Raw genomic sequence first — 25,988 nt, 5'->3', positions numbered from 1 at the left:
CCCTCCAAACGGGAGCCAACACAAAGCCTGCTCCCAGCGGATGAGAGCTTTAAAAATGCTCCTGCTGACTGGGAGCAAACATGTGCGATCTGTTTTCCTGCCTGCACTGATGCACAGAGAACCAGATCAACAGATTGGTCCAACCCAGAGAGATAAGCATAAATAGCTGTTCTCTCCAGGTACGGGCAATGCCTTCTCCCACCATAGCCCTCAACATGTGTATGATGAGTGCAATGGGTAGGGCACCGGAGAACCCACATATTTAAAATGGAGGACGCAGTTAAGGGGTCTATAGGGCAAAATAGTGGAAGCATTTGCCTCCAGAGGTAAGGGACACTCTTCTGACCCCAGAAGTAAGGTTACAAACCAGGAACATCCCCATGAACATCATCTTGCTAGCCAAATTTGCATTGACCCTTAAAAAGTATTGCCAAAGGTTCAGGAACAGCCACAAACTCCCAAATTAGTCTAAGGTGGATTTTTTGGAGTACTCTAGTACAGTGCCATAAAGGAACTTGGGGGAGCCCCCATGCAAAGTGCATTGAGGGTCCCCCTTCCTGACTTACTAGAGAGCTGCCAGTTCAAGACACTGCACTGAGGGGGCCCCCTGGAGCTCAGAGCCCCCCACACTGCGAGGGCAGAGGGGGCCTTTGTTAGGCCACTGCTCCAGGAAGGCACTGAAGGGCCAGGTAAGGCTCAGCAAAGTCAATGACTGTGTTTGACTGTACAACTTTATTCTCAAGGAGAAAATGCTCAATATTTGTTTTACAGAGCTGCACCAGCAACTAAGGGACAGCAAACTGACTAGCCCCAGGAAGATTATAAGAGCGGCAGACCTCTGGGTCATCACCAGAGTGTCCAAAAAGGCCTCTGGGTGGACTCTCAGAAGGGTGGTCAGGGGTCCCACCAGAAGAGAGGCGTGGAGAAAAGGGCAATAATATCAAGTTCTCAAAAGGTCCCAAACTTATTCCCAAGGGAACAGTGGTAACCAGTCCCAGTCTGAATTCAAGAAGAACCGAATATGTTCTTTGACAAAATGACAGAGAGTATTGTCCCACAATACATAGAGTGTTACAAGTATGGACACTCCCCTTAATATAGAGGCAAGCCAGCTTATATCTGATTCAGAAGTGCTTGGCTCACACCAAAAAGTTAATGGATCTAATCATGCTGCAGGTCATACATTGGACCTAAATTTTTACTAATGCCACATATTTAAACTGTAAAACGCCCACACCTTTGTTCTGGACTGATCTTTCTCTAATTTATTTCCAGATCCCCAATCATAAAATTATGGAAAAATCCATAAACTGTTATCTAGAAACTGGCGAAAATTCACACCGGACTCTGTTCCCATGGAGATTGAGTTTACCCCTTGTTCAAAAGACTCAGACATCAATCTAGTGCTGCCCAACTATAATAGAGCTTTAAATTCAACTCAGGACAAGATAGCTCCTCTCAAATTGTGCTTCAATTGCAAACATGGAGCCCATGTGCCTTGAGACACAACTAAATTAAGGATTGAGAAAGCATCTTGCAAAAAATTGGAAAGACAATGGCGTCTAACCAACAGCTTAATCAATTATGAACATCTATAGAGCATTCTTAATCATGTACCATCGCAATATAAAAAGAACCCGGAAATTGTATTTTGCCAACCAAATTCGACAGGCGATAAACTCATCTAAAGTATTATTGAAAGTGCTCAATACCTTGATAAATTCTGACGCCTGTTCTCCGGAAATACAGGCATCACCAGATCTCTTTGACTCATTTGCCGACCACTTTGAAAACAAAATCAATGAGATCTACCAGAGCTTCCCACGCTCACTCGATCAGGGCCATGAGGAGTTGGATTTCAGTTCACTCCCTTTCCAATGAGGTGAAACTCAAGGGTACCAGTATACTTCTGTCAGGCAGACCACTTTGTGGCAAAACATTCAAGTCCTTCGTTCTACACACTGAGGGTTTGAGTGGTGCATCTTAGAACCTCTCTTCCCTGTCAACACTCCACCTCTTTCCACACGGTTTACTGCAGCCTATGCCTGTTCAATCTGGATTTATGATCTGTTCTGTTTATTTTGATATCCTGTGTCGATTTGAAAGCTTTTATTCGGTTAAATAAATCAACCATATAAGCAATACAGTCATAAAACGATCTACAATAAAATAAATAAAAAATATGAAACAGTGGGATTGAAAATGCGAATACGTCAAAGTTCGTAAACATAATGATCCAAATACAAAAGTGCAAGTGCATAATTCACATAAGGACCCAAGTGTTTTACATAAACATATATGGTCCTGATTCGAAAGTGCAAATGCATAAAAGTACATGATACCCTTAAAAATCATACAGTCAAATGTCAATGATCATAGATTTCCTAGTACTAATAGATTTCAGAAGAAAGGCAGCTAGATAAAAACACAATTGTGGGTCATCCAATCTAAAGAGCAAATTCGTGGCATCTTTAGTAGATCTTATATTATGGTATACAAAGAATGGTTTTAAGTAAAATTTACTAAGATGAGAATAAAATGTACAAAATAATAACATATGGCAGCAGATTTGTCGAGAAACTCCATCACATGGGCATGGGTCAGCAGAACACTGTTTCATAACTGGAAAATTAACAAGATGATGTATAATACCCAATCTTAAACGTGGCAGCACAAATCAGTGTGAGGCTCTTGTCACGACTGACAGGTAAGTTTGAAAACCCTGATTAAGATCCAGTTGAAGATAAAAGAGGAGAGTTAGTTGGTTCTTAGTAACACAGGAACGAGCCTCTATTTTGTTGGTTAGCAAGGTTAATTTTATCCCAAATCTAGCAACAGAGGCAGTACACCCGGGGTCCAATCGGATATCACGATTAAATAAGAATTTGAACCAATAAATAATATAATTAAGCCAGGGTATTCTTGAACAGTTCTCCAGTTTGAGGCAGCCTCGTATTATGGATTGAGTGAACAATGTCTCCTCTTTTGACTATATAGATTTCCATAATAGGAGAGGACGTGTTGAAGCCAGATCTGAAATATATTTAATGCCCACCTCACGATGAATCAGTTCCATAGAGGCAGATGAAGGGACACAAAGAAAGCGTTTTAAAAACGAGTTTTCGGTTTGTTGTAATATATTACCTTGACAGTGACCCCAAACACCTGCCCCATAAAGAGCTGCGGTGACACATCGTATCTCATAAATTCTTTAAACATATCTTTGATGCGCCGATTACCCAATTTGACTGCAAATCTAAAAATACCATTTATATTTCTCAACATCTTAGAACAAGCGTTTTCCTGTTCCTGGGCCCATGACCTATTCCCTGCAAACATAATGCCCAAGTAACAGAATGTTTTGACTATCTGAACCTTAGAGCCTTCAATATAGTAAGAGCTAGATGTTATAGGGTTCCTACCGCAAGCCATAACAAAGGTTTTTGATTTATTAATTAAAAGTTTCCTTTTAGCAATAAAAACAGTACAATTGTCAATAAGACGCTGTTACTCAATGGGGGTGCGAGAAAGTAAAACCGCATCATCGGCGTATAAAAGGATTGGGACAGGCTTCCCATCCACCCTCGGGGCATCCGACTCAAATAATTTCAGGGTTGCGTCTACTTCATTGATAAACAATGAAAAAAGTAGTGGAGCTAGGACGCAGCCCTGTCGGATGCCTCTTTTAACTTTAAAAAGCTGGGTATATTCGCCTAAGTGACCATACTGCACCTTACTTGACAGCTCACCGTATAATGTTGCCAGAAAATATATTATCTCTTTGGGAGCACCCATATCTAACAGTAAGAGCCATAAAATAAAATGGTCTACCAAATCAAAAGCATTGCTAAGGTCAGCAAAACATAAGTATAAATTTCCCTCCCTAGCTAGTGTGTACTTGCCAATCAAAAGATCCAGGTTGACACACTGCTCTAGTGTGCCAACTCCCTTTCTGAATCCATATTGTACTTGTGTAAGGACTGACTTCTCCTGGACCCAGGCTTCTAATCTTGATAGCATGACCCTACTCATGATCTTTATAGACAAGTCCAATAAGGAGATTGGACGATAGTTACAGACATCAGTTTTAACTCCTTTCCTATGAATTGGAATTATAATTGACTGACCCCATGATAATGGGAATTGGGTCTCAACAGCAGCACGGCGACCATAAAACCATTTCATTTTTTTAAAGGTCTAGCAGGACCCCGTCGGGTCCCGCTGCCTTACCCTCCTTACTACTAATTATACCCTTGATTACTTCCTCTATACTAATTGACAGAGGCATTATTGGCCAATCATCATGGCTTCGGTTGGGCAAGGTAGATGGGACAACTCTATCGATTGGATTAAAAATATTAGAAAAATGAGCTACCCAGGAGTTACAATTAATATAGGAATTAAATTCTGGTATATGATCATCCTTCAAGAAGGTACTATTGACAGTATCCCAGAAAAGTTTACTATTTTTGGAGTCGGCTGCTTGGCTTAAATCTTCCCAGGCTATTTCTTGAAGTTCCAATTTTCTGGTTTTTAGGGCTAAGGCATATTCTGCACGTAAAGCATTAATTGTATCCGGATTTCTTAGGTTACACCCCAGGGCGTGTTTGAGACAACACAAAGCCACTGTACAATTATCATCAAACCAGCCCACCTTAGGTTTTTTATTTCCGCGGACTGGTTTCAACAGGAGGTTCTCCACAATATTATTAATCTTAGTAAAATTATCAAGCATCAATACTGGGTCAACCTCATCCCCTAAACAGACTTGGATTTCGTTCTGTCATTGTGTAATAACATCATGCTGGATTTTAGATGGGTCCAGACCGGCCCATTATATCCGGACACCATTCGGTCTAATGGGGGCAATACATGGGCTGTAAGAAACACCGGTGACATTTTTAAAACCCCAACATAATAAATACAGAGAAATACTAATATGATCACTAGTTGGTTGATCTGTTATCCAGGGTAGTGAAAATAAGTGTTCACTATTACTGGAAATAATAATGTGATCAATATTGGACATTGTATTTCTGCCTGTAAATGTGGGACGTTTCATGTTATGTTTATCAGTAGCACAATACAATAGTTCTAAATCCAGCTTAGCAATAACACCATTTAAGGTTGAACCATATTCACAATGGGGGAAGTGCATATAACAGTCATCATCAAATTCCCCCCTCCTTGGCCCACAAACTTTAGTCAGAGACAATGGGTATATTTGAACATTAAAATCGCCAACCCAAAGAATAATAATTGGTTTCCTAATAGTACTGGTCAACTTTTCAAGTTCCCTTTCCAGGGCATGGACAATTAAACCACGTGAAGAGTTAAAAACATTGTTATAAAAGTTGATCAAAATAACATCCTTACCTACGGGGGATACCAACCACATAATCTGCGCATAAGTGCCCACATTGGTACAACCTTTGATTTTACATTTATTCAAATTGGTGAAAATCAGAATCAGAAGACCACCCTTAGCTCTACCCGAATGGGAAGCCTGGGCTGGGAGCCAATGGGAGGTAAAACCCTCTACATAAATTGGATCAATACACCACGTCACCTGTAGGCATATGATTATGTGTTGGGCCAAGATAAAATCAGACCATGATGGTGTACCTATTTTACTTTTAAAACCAGCAATATTCCAGGTGGTGACTTGATACCCTTTGCCCGTATTCGTTTGGTAAAGGTCCTGAGAGGGTACATCATGCCCCGCCTTTTTACTAGTGATAATAGGTTCTGCTGAAGTACATTTTAAATCGCTGGGGGTGGTAGGTGTCTATATTACGTTAGTGGATAATGTCCCACCCTGCTCTACCATGCATAGGTCAGCCTGTCTGGTTATGTTCTTGGCATTTAGATTTACCGTTATGGGGCTTTTGGGTACATATCTTTCCCATGCTACCTGGCTGGACTGTATAGCTCCCTCACATCAATCATTGGTATCCAAATTACTCAGTACCTGATATATGTTGGTTACTGGGATGGCAAAATTGGGTAGGGGAAAGAACAGGGAAGGGGCTAACAAAGATCCACTTCTAGGCCAACTTACATTTGCATGCGTCACCATTAGATGTCTATAAAAGTACCCTAAAGGGCGAAGAGAAGTATTAAACTCCAGAAGTGAAGGTGGTGGTGCATTTTTAAGTGTATTATGTGCCCACCTTGGGGGCCTAAAATTAATAATAATACAGTCACCATCAAAGCATTTTTTCAAAGGCCCGATCCAGCCCACTCTACGTGTTGTCAAAATCTGACTTGCTCTTTCCATTGGATAGCCACAATTGTTGGTCAACCAGAACACTACTTTGTTCATAAGTGAACCATGTTCTTCTACCTAACCAGGTTGAAGTTTAGGTACATTGGCTAGAATTGCAACGTAAGCACTGCATTAGGGAGGCAAGTTTGCGACCGTGGTCATTTTCCTATCCCCATAGACTGAGGCTCTTGAACCATCAGACTTTACAGGATCAGGTGTAATAGGGTTGACCAACTTGTTCGCTATTCTCTCCTTCTGGGGTGGTTCGAGTCTATAGTTATTAATTTGATTTCATGTTACTGTATTTCTATCTTTTTCCCTATTTTCCACTTCTCTGATAGCGGTCCGCTCCTTAGAATTATTACTAAGTTCACTACCCCGGGCAGTGATCGAGTCAATGGAACCTATAATAGCATCTTTTTGTTGGATCCTGTTCGACTCATTTTGAAGTTGGCAGTTGACTTTATCCAGCGCTCCACTAATCTTATGGATTTCTCTAGCTAAAATATCTAATTTATCATAAAGTGGCCTTACCAGGTTGAAGTTTAGGTACGTTGGCTAGAATTGCAACGTAAGCACCGCATTAGGGAGGCAAGTTTGCGACCGTGGTCATTTTCCTATCCCCATAGACTGAGGCTCTTGAACCATCAGACTGTACAGGATCAGGTGTAATAGGGTTGACCAACTTGTTCGCTATTCTCTCCTTCTGGGATGGTTCGAGTCTATAGTTATTAATTTGATTTAATGTTACTGTATTTCTATCTTTTTCCCTATTTTCCACTTCTCTGATAGCGGTCCGCTCCTTAGAATTATTACTAAGTTCACTACCCCGGGCAGTGATCGAGTCAATGGAACCTATAATAGCATCTTTTTGTTGGATCCTGTTCGACTCATTTTGAAGTTGGCAGTTGACTTTATCCAGCGCTCCACTAATCTTATGGATTTCTCTAGCTAAAATATCTAATTTATCATAAAGTGACCTTACAAGCTCTATCATTTTATCAGAAATAGTCGCTAATGTTAAATGTTGTGATATAGGGTCTGTTCTTCTTTTTTATTTCAAATCTTTTTTTAAATTTTTTTTAATTGAGGATACAAATAATACAAATAATACAAATAATACAAGCAATACAAAAGTACAAAAAAACCAGAAAAAAAAACAGCCGCAAATATACATTGAGCTCCAATTATTGGTTTCAGTAGAGTACAGAAGCGAGTTAAGGCGTACCGATGGCATAACATAAAATGGGATACAGGAAATAATGTATGGTTGGACACATATCAAATTGAAGGCAGAAGATGTTATGTTTAGCATACAGTAATACTTGAGTACTTAAAAGATGCGTGTAGTGGGGTCTATATGTATGCATGGTATATGGAAGCATTCGTTTCACCATCCATACAGAATGTATTGGAACCGTGTAATAACGGTAAGGAGGGAGGGCAAGGTGGGAGGGGGGGTCAGGCATTGGCAACATGACATTGAGCATTCTGTAAGAAGAAGAAGACTGCGAGGTCACTAACCCGGCACAGGTATTCAGTGTGCTGTCACAGGCGTAAAGCGAGACAAACTATCTAAGGCGGATCATAGCAGAGTTCCAGAGAATCGAGTAAGCTGTACAATTTGATATGGGGTTTTTGCCAAGGGAATGAATGAAGGGCGTCATTGTCAGCTCCCCTCAGGGATGCCAACCATTCCTGCCATATTTTAAAAGAAACGTCAGAAGCACTCTTCCACTTGCTGAGTACTACCTTGCATGCAAGCATCATCATGAGGTCCAGTAGGTGTCTATCGTGATCTCTTGCTATGTTCTTGTCAATCGCCCCCAGCAGGACATATACGAATTCCCTGGGTGGTTTGTAGTGGAAAACATGCTGGATATATTTATAGATCTTATCCCAGAACTTTTGCAACAGCGGGCAATAAAAGAGCATGTGCACAAGGTTACCCACTTCTGATTTGCAGTTCCAACAGAGGGGGTTCTCTATGAGTTTGAGTTTGAAAAGTTTTTCTGGGGTTCAATACGACCTGTTTATCAACATAAATTTAGTCTGCGACAATATTGGGGATATTTTATTGCAGAAAGGTGAGAGGTGCATTTTATCCCAGTCAAGAGCCATGTTGGAAGATTTAGATTCATTTTCCCAGTCCCGTTCACACTTTCTATGTGTTTTCTGAGGCATAGGAGACAGAATCTTATAAGCTTTTGAAACCACATGTCCCATTGATATTAGTTGTGTCAATTTATGGCATAGTGAAGGATTCTGTGGTTGGATGGCTCTGGCAGATACAAGTGCTTTGAGGCGTAGAAATTTGTAGAAGTCAAGTGGTTGGAGACTGAATCGATTTTGTAAGGTGGCAAAGGTTAGGGGTGTTGTTCCTTCATATACATTTTGCAGTAAATTCACTCCTTTCCTGGACCAGTCTTCCCAAAAGAGGAGTTGACATTCATCTTTTAAAGCCGGGTTAAACCAAAACGATGTAAGGTTGGATTTGGAAAACTTTATTTTTGCCTTAAAATGTCTCTCTAGGTTGAGGAGAGCCCTTTTAGTATTAAGAAAGACGTACTTAGAATAAGGGAAGGCCGACTCGTCCATAGTCATTATAGCTGGGAGCGGTAGGTTATTAATGATTGATTTTTCGATTTGGATCCATACAGGAGTGTATTCCTGAAAGCTTTGAACCAATTTGCTCCCTGCTTGCATAAATAGGCCGTCTGATAGCATCTAAAGTTTGGTGAGCCTACGCCTCCTCTATCTTTTGGCAGCTGGACTTTACATAAGGATATTCTTGTTTTTTTATTTTGCCATAGAAATACATTAAACATTTTGTGTATTTTAGAGAGGAAGTCCTCTGACAATAACATGGGGAGCATGCTTATTAAATAATGTATGAGTGGCGTGATCATCATCTTTAAGATTTCAACTCTGCCCCACCAAGATAAGAATTTCGGGGACCACCCGTCTAATAACGAGGAGATCTTCTTGTATAAGGCAAGTTCGTTAATTTTAAGAGTACTAATTAAATCTTTCTCGAAATCAATACCAAGATATTTAAAGCTCTACGATTGCCAGCACAGACCAGAATCACCCAGGAAGCTTTTTCCATCTATGTTGTTAAGCAGTTTTACTTCCGTCTTGTCTTTATTAAGTTTATATCCTGAGACTTCTGCAAACTCTGCAATGGAAGACATCAGAGCTGGGATCGCTAGTTCTGCATTCTCGGAGACCACCAAAACGTCATCGGCGTAAGCCGAGATTTTGACTGTGACACCTCCAAAATCTACGCCCTTAATAAGATCATTGCTTCTTAACGAGTACAAGAAGGGCTCGATCGCCAGAAGAAATAGCAAAGGGGAGAGGGGACGGCCCTGTCTTGTGCCTTGCTTCAGCTCAAAGGAGTCCGAGAGACATCTTCCCGCCCTTACTCTTGCCGACGGGTTAGCATATAAGGCCATCACCTTACAGATGAAGTCTGTTCCCAAGTCAAATTTATATAGGGTAGCTTCTAGATAGGCCCAGTCGACCTTATCAAAGGCCTTCTCAGCGTCTAGGGTCACGGCCTCCGTCGGGGAGTTAGTCAGTTTTGCTTTTTCCAGAATATGTGCGAGGATACGCGTGTTGTCGCTGCACAATCTGTTTTTGAGGAACCCTCCTTGCGATGGGTGAATCAGATGGGGTAACACTTTTTGGATTCTTTTGGCCAGGATCATGGCATAGATCTTACAGTCGAGATTAATCAGGCTTATTGGCCTGTCGTTTTTCGGGGACGTGGGGTCTTTCCTGTCTTTTGTTAGAACGACAATAAGGTCCTCTGCCGGGGTACCGTGGATTTGTCCACTTGAGGCGAACTGCTCATACAAATCCTGTAGTGGTTCCATCAGAGCATTTGAGAAGTTTTTGTAGAACATCGCACTAAATCCGTCGGGACCCGGGGCTTTCCCAGTTTTGATGGATTTAATGGCTTGTCTGATGGCTTCCCTGGATATTGGGCGGTTTAATTTGTCTTGGTTTTCCAACGGCAGAGTGGGGAGTTTGCATTTATCTAGGTACCACCCCAGTTTGGAGCCATCAATGTTTTTGTTTTTACTATATAGATCATTGTAGAAATCTTGAAGATTTCAGTGATTTTGTTTGGGTCTGAATGTGGTGTCCCTAGTTTGTCAACAATACTTTTGATGTTATTCTGTTGTAATTTGAATTTCAGGTAGGAAGCCAGGCTCTTACCTGCTTTGTTGGTGTGGCACAGTCTGAAATTTTTCTGGTGTTGTAGCCAAATCCCTGCTTTTTCGCTAATAAGTTTGTTATATTCGTACTTTTTATTCATTAAATCGTTGAGGACCAGGGTATCTTTAGAAATTATGTGCTGTTGTGCTAATGCAGCGATTTCGTTTTCTAGTCTTGTTAGAGTGGAGTTAGGGTCCCTATTCATGGCTGCTCTTATCTTGATTAACACGCCTCTGATTGTAGTCTTCAGAGCCTCCCATCTAGTAAGGTCAGTGGTGTCCCCTTTCTTGTTATGGGTAAGGTAGTCATAGATGGCCGTTTCTTTTGCTGTCCTGTTTTCAGCCCTTTTTAATACCGCATTATTGAATCTCCATAGAGATGACCTCTTGACCCCGTTTTGTATTGCCAGAGACATCGTGATGCATGAGTGGTCAGAGACTACACGCGGTTCAATGGAGGTGACCTCAATGTCTGCAATAGAGTGAGCCGATGTGAGTAAATAATCTATGCGTGTATATGAGCCATGCGGCGGTGAGTAAAATGTATAGTCTCTGCCTGTTGGATTCATCAATCTCCATGAGTCTACCAGATTGAAGCGTTTGCAGAGGTTTAGGAGAGCTTTATGTGAATTGGTTGAGCGAAAGGGGCAGCGTGAGTCCCTATCGAGGATAGGGTCTATAGGGAGGTTCAGGTCCCCGCCTAAAATATGCTTAACGGTATCTGGTATCGTGTCGATGTGTGTGCAAAGTTCCTTCCAGAAATCTTGGTCATCTTTATTGGGTGCATATACATTGTTAACATAAAACTCCCTCCGATCTTTCGAGAGTTTGGTCGAGACCCATCTACCCTTGGTGTCGGCAACGCTTAGTAGAACATCAATGTTAGCTCTTTTAGTAATGAGCGTAAGGACTCCGTTCTTCTTACCCAAGGCGTCAGACCCGATAGCCTCACTATACCATTTATTCTTCATTGAATTAAATTGTGGTGAATCAATTTTAGTTTCTTGTAATAATATTATGTCTCCTTTTTGTTTGTTGAGGTAGTCTAGGATTTTTCTTTTTTTTATGGGATGGTTGATTCCCTTAACATTAAGGGATACTATCTTAATAGCCTGCTTATTTGTCGCCATGAGCGAGGAGTGGGAACATCTCAACATCTTAGAACAAGCGTTTTCCTGTTCCTGGGCCCATGACCTATTCCCTGCAAACATAATGCCCAAGTAACAGAATGTTTTGACTATCTGAACCTTAGAGCCTTCAATATAGTAAGAGCTAGATGTTATAGGGTTCCTACCGCAAGCCATAACAAAGGTTTTTGATTTATTAATTAAAAGTTTCCTTTTAGCAATAAAAACAGTACAATTGTCAATAAGACGCTGTTACTCAATGGGGGTGCGAGAAAGTAAAACCGCATCATCGGCGTATAAAAGGATTGGGACAGGCTTCCCATCCACCCTCGGGGCATCCGACTCAAATAATTTCAGGGTTGCGTCTACTTCATTGATAAACAATGAAAAAAGTAGTGGAGCTAGGACGCAGCCCTGTCGGATGCCTCTTTTAACTTTAAAAAGCTGGGTATATTCGCCTAAGTGACCATACTGCACCTTACTTGACAGCTCACCGTATAATGTTGCCAGAAAATATATTATCTCTTTGGGAGCACCCATATCTAACAGTAAGAGCCATAAAATAAAATGGTCTACCAAATCAAAAGCATTGCTAAGGTCAGCAAAACATAAGTATAAATTTCCCTCCCTAGCTAGTGTGTACTTGCCAATCAAAAGATCCAGGTTGACACACTGCTCTAGTGTGCCAACTCCCTTTCTGAATCCATATTGTACTTGTGTAAGGACTGACTTCTCCTGGACCCAGGCTTCTAATCTTGATAGCATGACCCTACTCATGATCTTTATAGACAAGTCCAATAAGGAGATTGGACGATAGTTACAGACATCAGTTTTAACTCCTTTCCTATGAATTGGAATTATAATTGACTGACCCCATGATAATGGGAATTGGGTCTCAACAGCAGCACGGCGACCATAAAACCATTTCATTTTTTTAAAGGTCTAGCAGGACCCCGTCGGGTCCCGCTGCCTTACCCTCCTTACTACTAATTATACCCTTGATTACTTCCTCTATACTAATTGACAGAGGCATTATTGGCCAATCATCATGGCTTCGGTTGGGCAAGGTAGATGGGACAACTCTATCGATTGGATTAAAAATATTAGAAAAATGAGCTACCCAGGAGTTACAATTAATATAGGAATTAAATTCTGGTATATGATCATCCTTCAAGAAGGTACTATTGACAGTATCCCAGAAAAGTTTACTATTTTTGGAGTCGGCTGCTTGGCTTAAATCTTCCCAGGCTATTTCTTGAAGTTCCAATTTTCTGGTTTTTAGGGCTAAGGCATATTCTGCACGTAAAGCATTAATTGTATCCGGATTTCTTAGGTTACACCCCAGGGCGTGTTTGAGACAACACAAAGCCACTGTACAATTATCATCAAACCAGCCCACCTTAGGTTTTTTATTTCCGCGGACTGGTTTCAACAGGAGGTTCTCCACAATATTATTAATCTTAGTAAAATTATCAAGCATCAATACTGGGTCAACCTCATCCCCTAAACAGACTTGGATTTCGTTCTGTCATTGTGTAATAACATCATGCTGGATTTTAGATGGGTCCAGACCGGCCCATTATATCCGGACACCATTCGGTCTAATGGGGGCAATACATGGGCTGTAAGAAACACCGGTGACATTTTTAAAACCCCAACATAATAAATACAGAGAAATACTAATATGATCACTAGTTGGTTGATCTGTTATCCAGGGTAGTGAAAATAAGTGTTCACTATTACTGGAAATAATAATGTGATCAATATTGGACATTGTATTTCTGCCTGTAAATGTGGGACGTTTCATGTTATGTTTATCAGTAGCACAATACAATAGTTCTAAATCCAGCTTAGCAATAACACCATTTAAGGTTGAACCATATTCACAATGGGGGAAGTGCATATAACAGTCATCATCAAATTCCCCCCTCCTTGGCCCACAAACTTTAGTCAGAGACAATGGGTATATTTGAACATTAAAATCGCCAACCCAAAGAATAATAATTGGTTTCCTAATAGTACTGGTCAACTTTTCAAGTTCCCTTTCCAGGGCATGGACAATTAAACCACGTGAAGAGTTAAAAACATTGTTATAAAAGTTGATCAAAATAACATCCTTACCTACGGGGGATACCAACCACATAATCTGCGCATAAGTGCCCACATTGGTACAACCTTTGATTTTACATTTATTCAAATTGGTGAAAATCAGAATCAGAAGACCACCCTTAGCTCTACCCGAATGGGAAGCCTGGGCTGGGAGCCAATGGGAGGTAAAACCCTCTACATAAATTGGATCAATACACCACGTCACCTGTAGGCATATGATTATGTGTTGGGCCAAGATAAAATCAGACCATGATGGTGTACCTATTTTACTTTTAAAACCAGCAATATTCCAGGTGGTGACTTGATACCCTTTGCCCGTATTCGTTTGGTAAAGGTCCTGAGAGGGTACATCATGCCCCGCCTTTTTACTAGTGATAATAGGTTCTGCTGAAGTACATTTTAAATCGCTGGGGGTGGTAGGTGTCTATATTACGTTAGTGGATAATGTCCCACCCTGCTCTACCATGCATAGGTCAGCCTGTCTGGTTATGTTCTTGGCATTTAGATTTACCGTTATGGGGCTTTTGGGTACATATCTTTCCCATGCTACCTGGCTGGACTGTATAGCTCCCTCACATCAATCATTGGTATCCAAATTACTCAGTACCTGATATATGTTGGTTACTGGGATGGCAAAATTGGGTAGGGGAAAGAACAGGGAAGGGGCTAACAAAGATCCACTTCTAGGCCAACTTACATTTGCATGCATCACCATTAGATGTCTATAAAAGTACCCTAAAGGGCGAAGAGAAGTATTAAACTCCAGAAGTGAAGGTGGTGGTGCATTTTTAAGTGTATTATGTGCCCACCTTGGGGGCCTAAAATTAATAATAATACAGTCACCATCAAAGCATTTTTTCAAAGGCCCGATCCAGCCCACTCTACGTGTTGTCAAAATCTGACTTGCTCTTTCCATTGGATAGCCACAATTGTTGGTCAACCAGAACACTACTTTGTTCATAAGTGAACCATGTTCTTCTACCTAACCAGGTTGAAGTTTAGGTACATTGGCTAGAATTGCAACGTAAGCACTGCATTAGGGAGGCAAGTTTGCGACCGTGGTCATTTTCCTATCCCCATAGACTGAGGCTCTTGAACCATCAGACTTTACAGGATCAGGTGTAATAGGGTTGACCAACTTGTTCGCTATTCTCTCCTTCTGGGGTGGTTCGAGTCTATAGTTATTAATTTGATTTCATGTTACTGTATTTCTATCTTTTTCCCTATTTTCCACTTCTCTGATAGCGGTCCGCTCCTTAGAATTATTACTAAGTTCACTACCCCGGGCAGTGATCGAGTCAATGGAACCTATAATAGCATCTTTTTGTTGGATCCTGTTCGACTCATTTTGAAGTTGGCAGTTGACTTTATCCAGCGCTCCACTAATCTTATGGATTTCTCTAGCTAAAATATCTAATTTATCATAAAGTGGCCTTACCAGGTTGAAGTTTAGGTACGTTGGCTAGAATTGCAACGTAAGCACCGCATTAGGGAGGCAAGTTTGCGACCGTGGTCATTTTCCTATCCCCATAGACTGAGGCTCTTGAACCATCAGACTGTACAGGATCAGGTGTAATAGGGTTGACCAACTTGTTCGCTATTCTCTCCTTCTGGGATGGTTCGAGTCTATAGTTATTAATTTGATTTAATGTTACTGTATTTCTATCTTTTTCCCTATTTTCCACTTCTCTGATAGCGGTTCGCTCCTTAGAATTATTACTAAGTTCACTACCCCGGGCAGTGATCGAGTCAATGGAACCTATAATAGCATCTTTTTGTTGGATCCTGTTCGACTCATTTTGAAGTTGGCAGTTGACTTTATCCAGCGCTCCACTAATCTTATGGATTTCTCTAGCTAAAATATCTAATTTATCATAAAGTGACCTTACAAGCTCTATCATTTTATCAGAAATAGTCGCTAATGTTAAATGTTGTGATATAGGGTCTGTTCTTCTTTTTTATTTCAAATCTTTTTTTAAATTTTTTTTAATTGAGGATACAAATAATACAAATAATACAAATAATACAAGCAATACAAAAGTACAAAAAAACCAGAAAAAAAAACAGCCGCAAATATACATTGAGCTCCAATTATTGGTTTCAGTAGAGTACAGAAGCGAGTTAAGGCGTACCGATGGCATAACATAAAATGGGATACAGGAAATAATGTATGGTTGGACACATATCAAATTGAAGGCAGAAGATGTTATGTTTAGCATACAGTAATACTTGAGTACTTAAAAGATGCGTGTAGTGGGGTCTATATGTATGCATGGTATATGGAAGCATTCGTTTCACCATCCATACAGAATGTATTGGAACCGTGTAATAACGGTAAGGAGGGAGGGCAAGGTGGGAGGGGGGGTCAGGCATTGGCAACATGACATTGAGCATTCTGTAAGAAGAAGAAGACTGCGAGGTCACTAACCCGGCACAGGTATTCAGTGTGCTGTCACAGGCGTAAAGCGAGACAAACTATCTAAGGCGGATCATAGCAGAGTTCCAGAGAATCGAGTAAGCTGTACAATTTGATATGGGGTTTTTGCCAAGGGAATGAATGAAGGGCGTCATTGTCAGCTCCCCTCAGGGATGCCAACCATTCCTGCCATATTTTAAAAGAAACGTCAGAAGCACTCTTCCACTTGCTGAGTACTACCTTGCATGCAAGCATCATCATGAGGTCCAGTAGGTGTCTATCGTGATCTCTTGCTATGTTCTTGTCAATCGCCCCCAGCAGGACATATACGAATTCCCTGGGTGGTTTGTAGTGGAAAACATGCTGGATATATTTATAGATCTTATCCCAGAACTTTTGCAACAGCGGGCAATAAAAGAGCATGTGCACAAGGTTACCCACTTCTGATTTGCAGTTCCAACAGAGGGGGTTCTCTATGAGTTTGAGTTTGAAAAGTTTTTCTGGGGTTCAATACGACCTGTTTATCAACATAAATTTAGTCTGCGACAATATTGGGGATATTTTATTGCAGAAAGGTGAGAGGTGCATTTTATCCCAGTCAAGAGCCATGTTGGAAGATTTAGATTCATTTTCCCAGTCCCGTTCACACTTTCTATGTGTTTTCTGAGGCATAGGAGACAGAATCTTATAAGCTTTTGAAACCACATGTCCCATTGATATTAGTTGTGTCAATTTATGGCATAGTGAAGGATTCTGTGGTTGGATGGCTCTGGCAGATACAAGTGCTTTGAGGCGTAGAAATTTGTAGAAGTCAAGTGGTTGGAGACTGAATCGATTTTGTAAGGTGGCAAAGGTTAGGGGTGTTGTTCCTTCATATACATTTTGCAGTAAATTCACTCCTTTCCTGGACCAGTCTTCCCAAAAGAGGAGTTGACATTCATCTTTTAAAGCCGGGTTAAACCAAAACGATGTAAGGTTGGATTTGGAAAACTTTATTTTTGCCTTAAAATGTCTCTCTAGGTTGAGGAGAGCCCTTTTAGTATTAAGAAAGACGTACTTAGAATAAGGGAAGGCCGACTCGTCCATAGTCATTATAGCTGGGAGCGGTAGGTTATCAATGATTGATTTTTCGATTTGGATCCATACAGGAGTGTATTCCTGAAAGCTTTGAACCAATTTGCTCCCTGCTTGCATAAATAGGCCGTCTGATAGCATCTAAAGTTTGGTGAGCCTACGCCTCCTCTATCTTTTGGCAGCTGGACTTTACATAAGGATATTCTTGTTTTTTTATTTTGCCATAGAAATACATTAAACATTTTGTGTATTTTAGAGAGGAAGTCCTCTGACAATAACATGGGGAGCATGCTTATTAAATAATGTATGAGTGGCGTGATCATCATCTTTAAGATTTCAACTCTGCCCCACCAAGATAAGAATTTCGGGGACCACCCGTCTAATAACGAGGAGATCTTCTTGTATAAGGCAAGTTCGTTAATTTTAAGAGTACTAATTAAATCTTTCTCGAAATCAATACCAAGATATTTAAAGCTCTACGATTGCCAGCACAGACCAGAATCACCCAGGAAGCTTTTTCCATCTATGTTGTTAAGCAGTTTTACTTCCGTCTTGTCTTTATTAAGTTTATATCCTGAGACTTCTGCAAACTCTGCAATGGAAGACATCAGAGCTGGGATCGCTAGTTCTGCATTCTCGGAGACCACCAAAACGTCATCGGCGTAAGCCGAGATTTTGACTGTGACACCTCCAAAATCTACGCCCTTAATAAGATCATTGCTTCTTAACGAGTACAAGAAGGGCTCGATCGCCAGAAGAAATAGCAAAGGGGAGAGGGGACGGCCCTGTCTTGTGCCTTGCTTCAGCTCAAAGGAGTCCGAGAGACATCTTCCCGCCCTTACTCTTGCCGACGGGTTAGCATATAAGGCCATCACCTTACAGATGAAGTCTGTTCCCAAGTCAAATTTATATAGGGTAGCTTCTAGATAGGCCCAGTCGACCTTATCAAAGGCCTTCTCAGCGTCTAGGGTCACGGCCTCCGTCGGGGAGTTAGTCAGTTTTGCTTTTTCCAGAATATGTGCGAGGATACGCGTGTTGTCGCTGCACAATCTGTTTTTGAGGAACCCTCCTTGCGATGGGTGAATCAGATGGGGTAACACTTTTTGGATTCTTTTGGCCAGGATCATGGCATAGATCTTACAGTCGAGATTAATCAGGCTTATTGGCCTGTCGTTTTTCGGGGACGTGGGGTCTTTCCTGTCTTTTGTTAGAACGACAATAAGGTCCTCTGCCGGGGTACCGTGGATTTGTCCACTTGAGGCGAACTGCTCATACAAATCCTGTAGTGGTTCCATCAGAGCATTTGAGAAGTTTTTGTAGAACATCGCACTAAATCCGTCGGGACCCGGGGCTTTCCCAGTTTTGATGGATTTAATGGCTTGTCTGATGGCTTCCCTGGATATTGGGCGGTTTAATTTGTCTTGGTTTTCCAACGGCAGAGTGGGGAGTTTGCATTTATCTAGGTACCACCCCAGTTTGGAGCCATCAATGTTTTTGTTTTTACTATATAGATCATTGTAGAAATCTTGAAGATTTCAGTGATTTTGTTTGGGTCTGAATGTGGTGTCCCTAGTTTGTCAACAATACTTTTGATGTTATTCTGTTGTAATTTGAATTTCAGGTAGGAAGCCAGGCTCTTACCTGCTTTGTTGGTGTGGCACAGTCTGAAATTTTTCTGGTGTTGTAGCCAAATCCCTGCTTTTTCGCTAATAAGTTTGTTATATTCGTACTTTTTATTCATTAAATCGTTGAGGACCAGGGTATCTTTAGAAATTATGTGCTGTTGTGCTAATGCAGCGATTTCGTTTTCTAGTCTTGTTAGAGTGGAGTTAGGGTCCCTATTCATGGCTGCTCTTATCTTGATTAACACGCCTCTGATTGTAGTCTTCAGAGCCTCCCATCTAGTAAGGTCAGTGGTGTCCCCTTTCTTGTTATGGGTAAGGTAGTCATAGATGGCCGTTTCTTTTGCTGTCCTGTTTTCAGCCCTTTTTAATACCGCATTATTGAATCTCCATAGAGATGACCTCTTGACCCCGTTTTGTATTGCCAGAGACATCGTGATGCATGAGTGGTCAGAGACTACACGCGGTTCAATGGAGGTGACCTCAATGTCTGCAATAGAGTGAGCCGATGTGAGTAAATAATCTATGCGTGTATATGAGCCATGCGGCGGTGAGTAAAATGTATAGTCTCTGCCTGTTGGATTCATCAATCTCCATGAGTCTACCAGATTGAAGCGTTTGCAGAGGTTTAGGAGAGCTTTATGTGAATTGGTTGAGCGAAAGGGGCAGCGTGAGTCCCTATCGAGGATAGGGTCTATAGGGAGGTTCAGGTCCCCGCCTAAAATATGCGTAACGGTATCTGGTATCGTGTCGATGTGTGTGCAAAGTTCCTTCCAGAAATCTTGGTCATCTTTATTGGGTGCATATACATTGTTAACATAAAACTCCCTCCGATCTTTCGAGAGTTTGGTCGAGACCCATCTACCCTTGGTGTCGGCAACGCTTAGTAGAACATCAATGTTAGCTCTTTTAGTAATGAGCGTAAGGACTCCGTTCTTCTTACCCAAGGCGTCAGACCCGATAGCCTCACTATACCATTTATTCTTCATTGAATTAAATTGTGGTGAATCAATTTTAGTTTCTTGTAATAATATTATGTCTCCTTTTTGTTTGTTGAGGTAGTCTAGGATTTTTCTTTTTTTTATGGGATGGTTGATTCCCTTAACATTAAGGGATACTATCTTAATAGCCTGCTTATTTGTCGCCATGAGCGAGGAGTGGGAATGATGCGCCTAGCTCCATGTTATGCGTAATGTGACAGAAGCTGAGGGTTATAATCCTACCAGGGTTAGGGTCAAGATCCCACATCATGGGTGTATGGTTGCATATGTACTTACACACGTGCCTGATGTGCACACCTACTTCATTTACTAGTTGTTGAGCTTTGCTGCCGGGGAACATAGACAAAGGGGGAAGTGAATCATTGTCTAGTTGTTGAACTCTGCTGCCAGGGTATTGAGACAAAGGGGGAAATGAAGGCAAAAATACAGCTGCAGACAAGGGAAAAACTATAAATACCAACGTAACCAAGAACCCCATCCAACCAACCCACATCCCAAACCCACCCTCCCCACCCAAAAAGTACAATAAGGACATGGCAACCAGGGAGAAGTAGCCACCCTAGTTCTCTCCTCCGAGGCGACTAACTATAGTAACCTGCTTGCATAAGCAAAAAACGCATCATTGAGCGAACCAGATATTAAAATCGGGGAACATCTAATCTAGTAACATTAGAATCTAGGAACATTGGAACATTATGAACATGAGTAGGTTGTGTGCCTGTTGTGAACGTTGCGAGTAGAGGTCCGTAAACAACAGTTCCATCACGTATACCAGGCGTACAAGGTAATATCTTCATGTATCAGCATCACTTTTAAGAAGTAACCTGGCCTCATTTGTGGAGTTTAAGGCTGGTGATCTAGCAGAGACAACGCATTAAGTATAACATAGTGGGTCTTCTGGTTTTCAACTAACTATTATTATTTCAACCAACTTATTGTTATTTCAACCAACGTATTATTGTTACCACACCCAATACATACAGTGCAAACATTATAGAGTCTTACTTGTCCCAGGAACGCAGTATCTCAGTAAATGTCTCCAATAAGGAAGTAAGGAGAAGTACATCCCACCACCTCTTTAATCAGAGTTACTGCATAAGACGATGATGGTACCAAAGGTAAGCACGCTTCTTGGAGTATAGATTGCAGCAGGCTCGTGGGTGCATCATTCTCGGTAGCATTGATCGAGTGGGCTATGTGTCCTCTGACCTGGTGTTCGTTGCCGTGGCAGTGTCCATTTTTGATTCTTCAGGGCCATTGAGGAATTTTTTCTAGAAGTGTTGGGTCCGAGAAGATTTGTGGTACTCCCTGGATCATTACTCTGAATCGCGCTGGGCTGACAAATCCATATTGATATTCAAGTGTGCGTAGCCGTGGTCGGAGTGCAAGGAAGTTCTTTCTCAGGTCTTCTGTCTCTTTGCAGTAGTCTTGGGATATTTATACTTTGTTGGTCTTCCACAGGATGTGATTATGTTTGCGCATGAACATCAGGATTTGCTCCACGTGTTGATACCTCAAAGGCTTGCAGACAATCGGTCTAGGACCTCTTTGTTGGTGTGTGATGTGACCAGGAACCCTGTGGCCACGATCACACTCCAGCGGAGTAGTGAAGGAGAGATTTGTTGCTTGGGGAAACCAAGATTCTAAGAACGATATGCATGAGCCATCTCTATCTTCTGCTCCTTCCGGAATACCAAAAATACGGAGGTTCCCTCTTCGGTTCTTGTCTTCCAATTCTGAGATGCGTCGTGACATGGTTGATGTAGATATAGAGAGGTCTTTAAGGGATTTGCTCACCTTCACTTCCGAGTCCTCAAGTTGACTGATCCTGCATTCAGTTTCAGACAACATTACAATGGTTTCTTTAATGTCTTGTCTCACCGCTGCAATTTCTTCCCTGGTAGTTTTCGTGATCTCATGGACCTCTGCTAGTTTAAGGAGTATCGTGTCCAGCCTCACATTTATATCAGGTTTCCCTTTGGTTGGTGAAATTGGAGTCGGTGGTTCGGCTTTCAACCTTTTGAGGTTTTTAGCTTCTTTTTCTCCCATGGTCAGGCTTGAACTGTTATGGGACTCCGCAGTCAGATATCAATGACATCAAAATATTAATTGGTGTGCCTTATTTGATCTACTTGTAGAAAACCACTCCGTATTCCGTAAACGTGGTTTAGTGGTAGACTGTATGTTGCCCTCCTGAGTTGAGGTATTGAGGTATTGATTATGCCCCTCTCTTAAGAGCCTTGCGCGTCGCGGTAGTAGATTAGGCATCACATGTCACCAGTAATTCATCACCAGTGACCCAAGATAGCATTCAGTATTCAGGCATTCAGCGCTCAGATAGGATACAGGCAACAGTGCTATGCTTTTCCACCTTGTGGCACCATATGGCCTGATATATATGATTGGATGTCGCCTTGGGATGAAGAGGCTCTTGCCCTTGTAATGAATTATGGTTTAGAATGTAGCATTTGCACCTTCATCGTGCTTTAACAGGTGGGAATGTCCCAGGTGTCGGCCATCTTAAAGTCAGGCAAGGCAGAGTGTGAGCACTTTTATGTCTTGCTGTCCATAGGTATTTGGTTCCTCAAACATTTAGATTAGTTTATTAGCTGTGAGAACAATTACGATTGCAGGCGGGACCCAGCGCTGCTAATTAAGCTTGACTGTTATGCAAAATTTCTCAAATGAGTTCCACCAAATTTGGAGCTTCAGATAACATCCTGCTTCTGTCGATGCTTTTGCCCAGATTTACAATATTAGTCCATTAACGTGATTCCCCCGCTTATGCTGCCGCTTATGTGACCTCACTGTGTAGCCAGCCTGCAGTTTTGGGGGCACTTGTTAGTCCTCTGCTTAAGGGATCGGGCCATCATAACACTGTGCTGCCGCCATTTTGTGAGCCTCGGAGCGCGGTACCTGTTGTGTCCGGGAGTTCCAATCTTCCCCTTCGTATCGCTTTTGAAATATTAGCAGCCTTCGTTCAGTATTCGTTCAGCCTCAGCATATCCTCAGGGTGTCACGGGCATGTAGCGTCTTCACGTGCAGTTAGAGCTGCGTTAGAGCCGCGTTCGAGAGAATCGGCGGTGCGGGCAAAGTCCCATGATAGAGACCATGCGTTCCCAAGAGAGTCAAGCAGTGTGTCTCCTTAACTCGGCGATCTCGCTGTTCACGGGCCACCATCGGGTTCACAATATGTTCCGACGTCGCTCCACACCATTTGAAACGCCGGGGCTTGCAGGAAAGCGCCTATATTGGTTCCGAGAATCGGCGCCACGGGAGGAGAGAAAGGCTGAAGCGGCCATCCTCTCCGGCGTTCAAACCACGCCCCCCGATATAGGGTTTGTTCTAATCAAATGATCAGCAGGCGGACCTGGTTTCCCAATACGACTACTCTTGTTAACATTTTTTGTCTTGGGGTTAGAATTACGATTCCCCTGTTCTAGTGTGTTCTTTCTGCCTCCCCTGGTCTTTTTCGGTAACGGGGGGCTTTCAAGGATGGTCAAATTAGGGGTCAGACATATTCGAGTACTGTCCCCAATAATCCCTCCTGCATCAATGGGGTCCGGACCCGACTCCTCGATTATCAATGAATTGTTAATCGATTTATTGGGTCCATTCTCGCTAGACTCACTAGAGGTACCAGAAGGGGCCCTGGCCCCCTACCCCTGTTTTGCCCTCATGGAGCTTGAACCCATAGAGAAACGCCTCTCAGTACGATCGATTTCTTCTGAGAGGACATTAACCGCTTTGACCAGAAATGAATCAATCGTAGTGCATGATTTATCAGTGAAAGGCTTAACAGTCTGCCTCCTTGCCATGATATTACAAACAGAAAGGGCTATACAGACGGGGGATATATAATTGGCCCTATAAAAGTGCCTACAGGGACTTGGATGTTACTTGCCCAAGTGTAATACAGCGACTACAAGTGGGAGTAGAAGAAGGATAGCACAAAGCAGTTAATGTTAGCCTCGTAAGGTCTTTAGGACTTAAGTCCTTGCTAGACAAAAATAATGTGTCCCCTTTACAAATCTATTGCTATAAAGTATCACCACTCAGAATAAAGTGCAATATAGGTTGGCTTTAAAGTGGCATGTGCTACACAGAATAAATTAGTCTACCGTAGGGAAACTCGCCATGCATAAGCTTGGGGTATTAAGCGACCCGGTAGTAATAAAGTGCAAAATAGATGGACCTTAGATAAAGTGCCATGTGCTAAAAAGAAGTACAACAGTACAATCTATCGCACAATAGTTAAAAGTCCCACAGAATCAAAACATACAACATATTAATATGTCATCAATAGGGATCACCATTGAGAATAAAGTGCAATATGGGTTGGCTTTAAAGTGATACGTGCTACAAGATGTAAATTAATCTACCACGCAAGTGTACTCGCCATGCTGGAGCTTGATGTTTTGGGCAGTCCACTTGTAATAAAGTGCAAGGTGAATGAAACCTTAAATAAAGTGACATGTGCTAAGCAATAAGATATATCGCACAGTTATTCAAAATCCCACAGTATCAAACATACAATACAATATTAAAATGGAAAATTAAAACCGGAGAAGTATAAAAGATTGATAAGTCCAAGGAAAATAGCAGCGGAAAGTATTGACGTGCAAAATGTTAATTTTGGGATAACACACACAGAAGTTAGGGGAGGGTCTAAGACGACTTTCTGAGTCTCCAGTCATTCATAGTTTAAAATAGGCATGGAACTCTTAGGCACAATACCTTTCCCCTGGTTCTGTATACCGATTGGGTCCTAGTTGTTAGAGGGGGGGCCCTGCCCTTCCTCTTTCTGGCTGTGACGGGCTAGGACGGGCCCGCCCTTGGCCCGGGCTTGGCCGGCGCGCGTCCCACGCTGCGGGAGGCTGATGGCCAAGATATCGTGCCTCCAGGTGCGCTGCGCAACGTCAGGGAGAGGCAAGGGATGCTGGGACGTGTAGTTCCGGTGGGCCGTTCCCCTCAAGGCTGGTACCGGTGCCGATGGTTTTCCTGCAGCGCCCGCTGCCTGCTTCAGTTGCCCACACAGTACGGGCGGGTATGGCCCCTTGCTGCACCCTCAAAACTCTATTTCCGCTTCTCGGCCCATCCTACGCTGCGGGAGGCTGCTTGCTGAGATATCGCGCCTCCAGGCACGCTGCGCAACGTCAGGGAGAGGCAAGGGATGCTGGGACGTGTAGTTCCAGTGAGCCGTTCCCCTCACGGCCGGTACCGGTGCCGATGGTTATCCTGCAGCGCCCGCTGCCTGCTGCAGTTGCCCACACAGTACGGGCAGATATGGCCTCTTGCTGCTCCCTCAAAACTCTATTTCCGCTTCTCTGCACATCCTTTTTCATCAGTCATCCAAAAATAGTTTTTTCAAAATAAAGTTCAACTTGTTCTTTAAAAAGTAAAATTCAAAAGATTGAAATCTGATATTTGTTATCTGTTAGACTATACATGTAATGGACAATTGGTGTACTTCCAGTGGCCCATCACACTTTGGCAGCAAGCAGTGTTAGTGTTTCATGATATAGTACCAATGTGACTTTTTTAATATAAAGACAGACAGGAACTAATAACCGACAAGTAGGCCAATGCAACATTTTCCATTAAGCTTTTGTCATTTCCAACATCTAAATAATGTTGCATTAAGCAAATTACACAAAATTTCAGAAATTATGCCTGAGTGTAATTTTGTACCCTTTTTGCCTTTTGTTGCAATGTCTCACAGAAGCTAGGCAAAAGCAGAAAATGCGTTGCCAGAAACATTTTGCCTCGAACTAGTCCCCTTACCAGTATCTCCAGATACTAAAAGTGCATTTTTATTAATTTATGCATAATTTTGGGCACATTTCTCAACATTTTGCAAAACAAATGTGCACACCCATAATTGTGTACATTATCATTGCAGTCATCTACATAATATAGAATCAGAATTTGTATTATGTACCATCACTGCATTTCTTCTTATATAGGTGCTAATTTTGGGCATTAATAATTTTAGTGCCAGCTTTAAAAATGTTATCACAAAACAGAAATGCAGATGCAATTCCAATTACATGTTGCTATTCCCGACAGTAACTTCTGTATTTCTTGTAAAACGACTGGTTCTACCCGATTTAATTACACAAGTGTTCCAAGTGATATTGTAAGA

At 41.9% G+C, this 25,988-nt stretch overlaps 1 long non-coding RNA gene across 1 annotated transcript in view; it reads right to left on the bottom strand.

Annotated features, from left to right (window-relative positions):
- The window catches only part of LOC144761247 (uncharacterized), a 246,278-nt gene extending 221,347 nt beyond the window's left edge, over window positions 1–24,931 (bottom strand). The window contains exon 1 of the long non-coding RNA XR_013595644.1: window positions 24,581–24,931. This is a non-coding gene — a long non-coding RNA (uncharacterized LOC144761247). The remainder of the gene's footprint in view (window positions 1–24,580) is intronic.
- Window positions 24,932–25,988: the final 1,057 nt, after the last annotated feature.

This window comes from Lissotriton helveticus, chromosome 6, assembly GCF_964261635.1.
Source record: "Lissotriton helveticus chromosome 6, aLisHel1.1, whole genome shotgun sequence".
NCBI lineage: Eukaryota > Metazoa > Chordata > Amphibia > Caudata > Salamandridae > Lissotriton > Lissotriton helveticus.
This window is presented reverse-complemented; position numbering and strand designations above follow the sequence as displayed.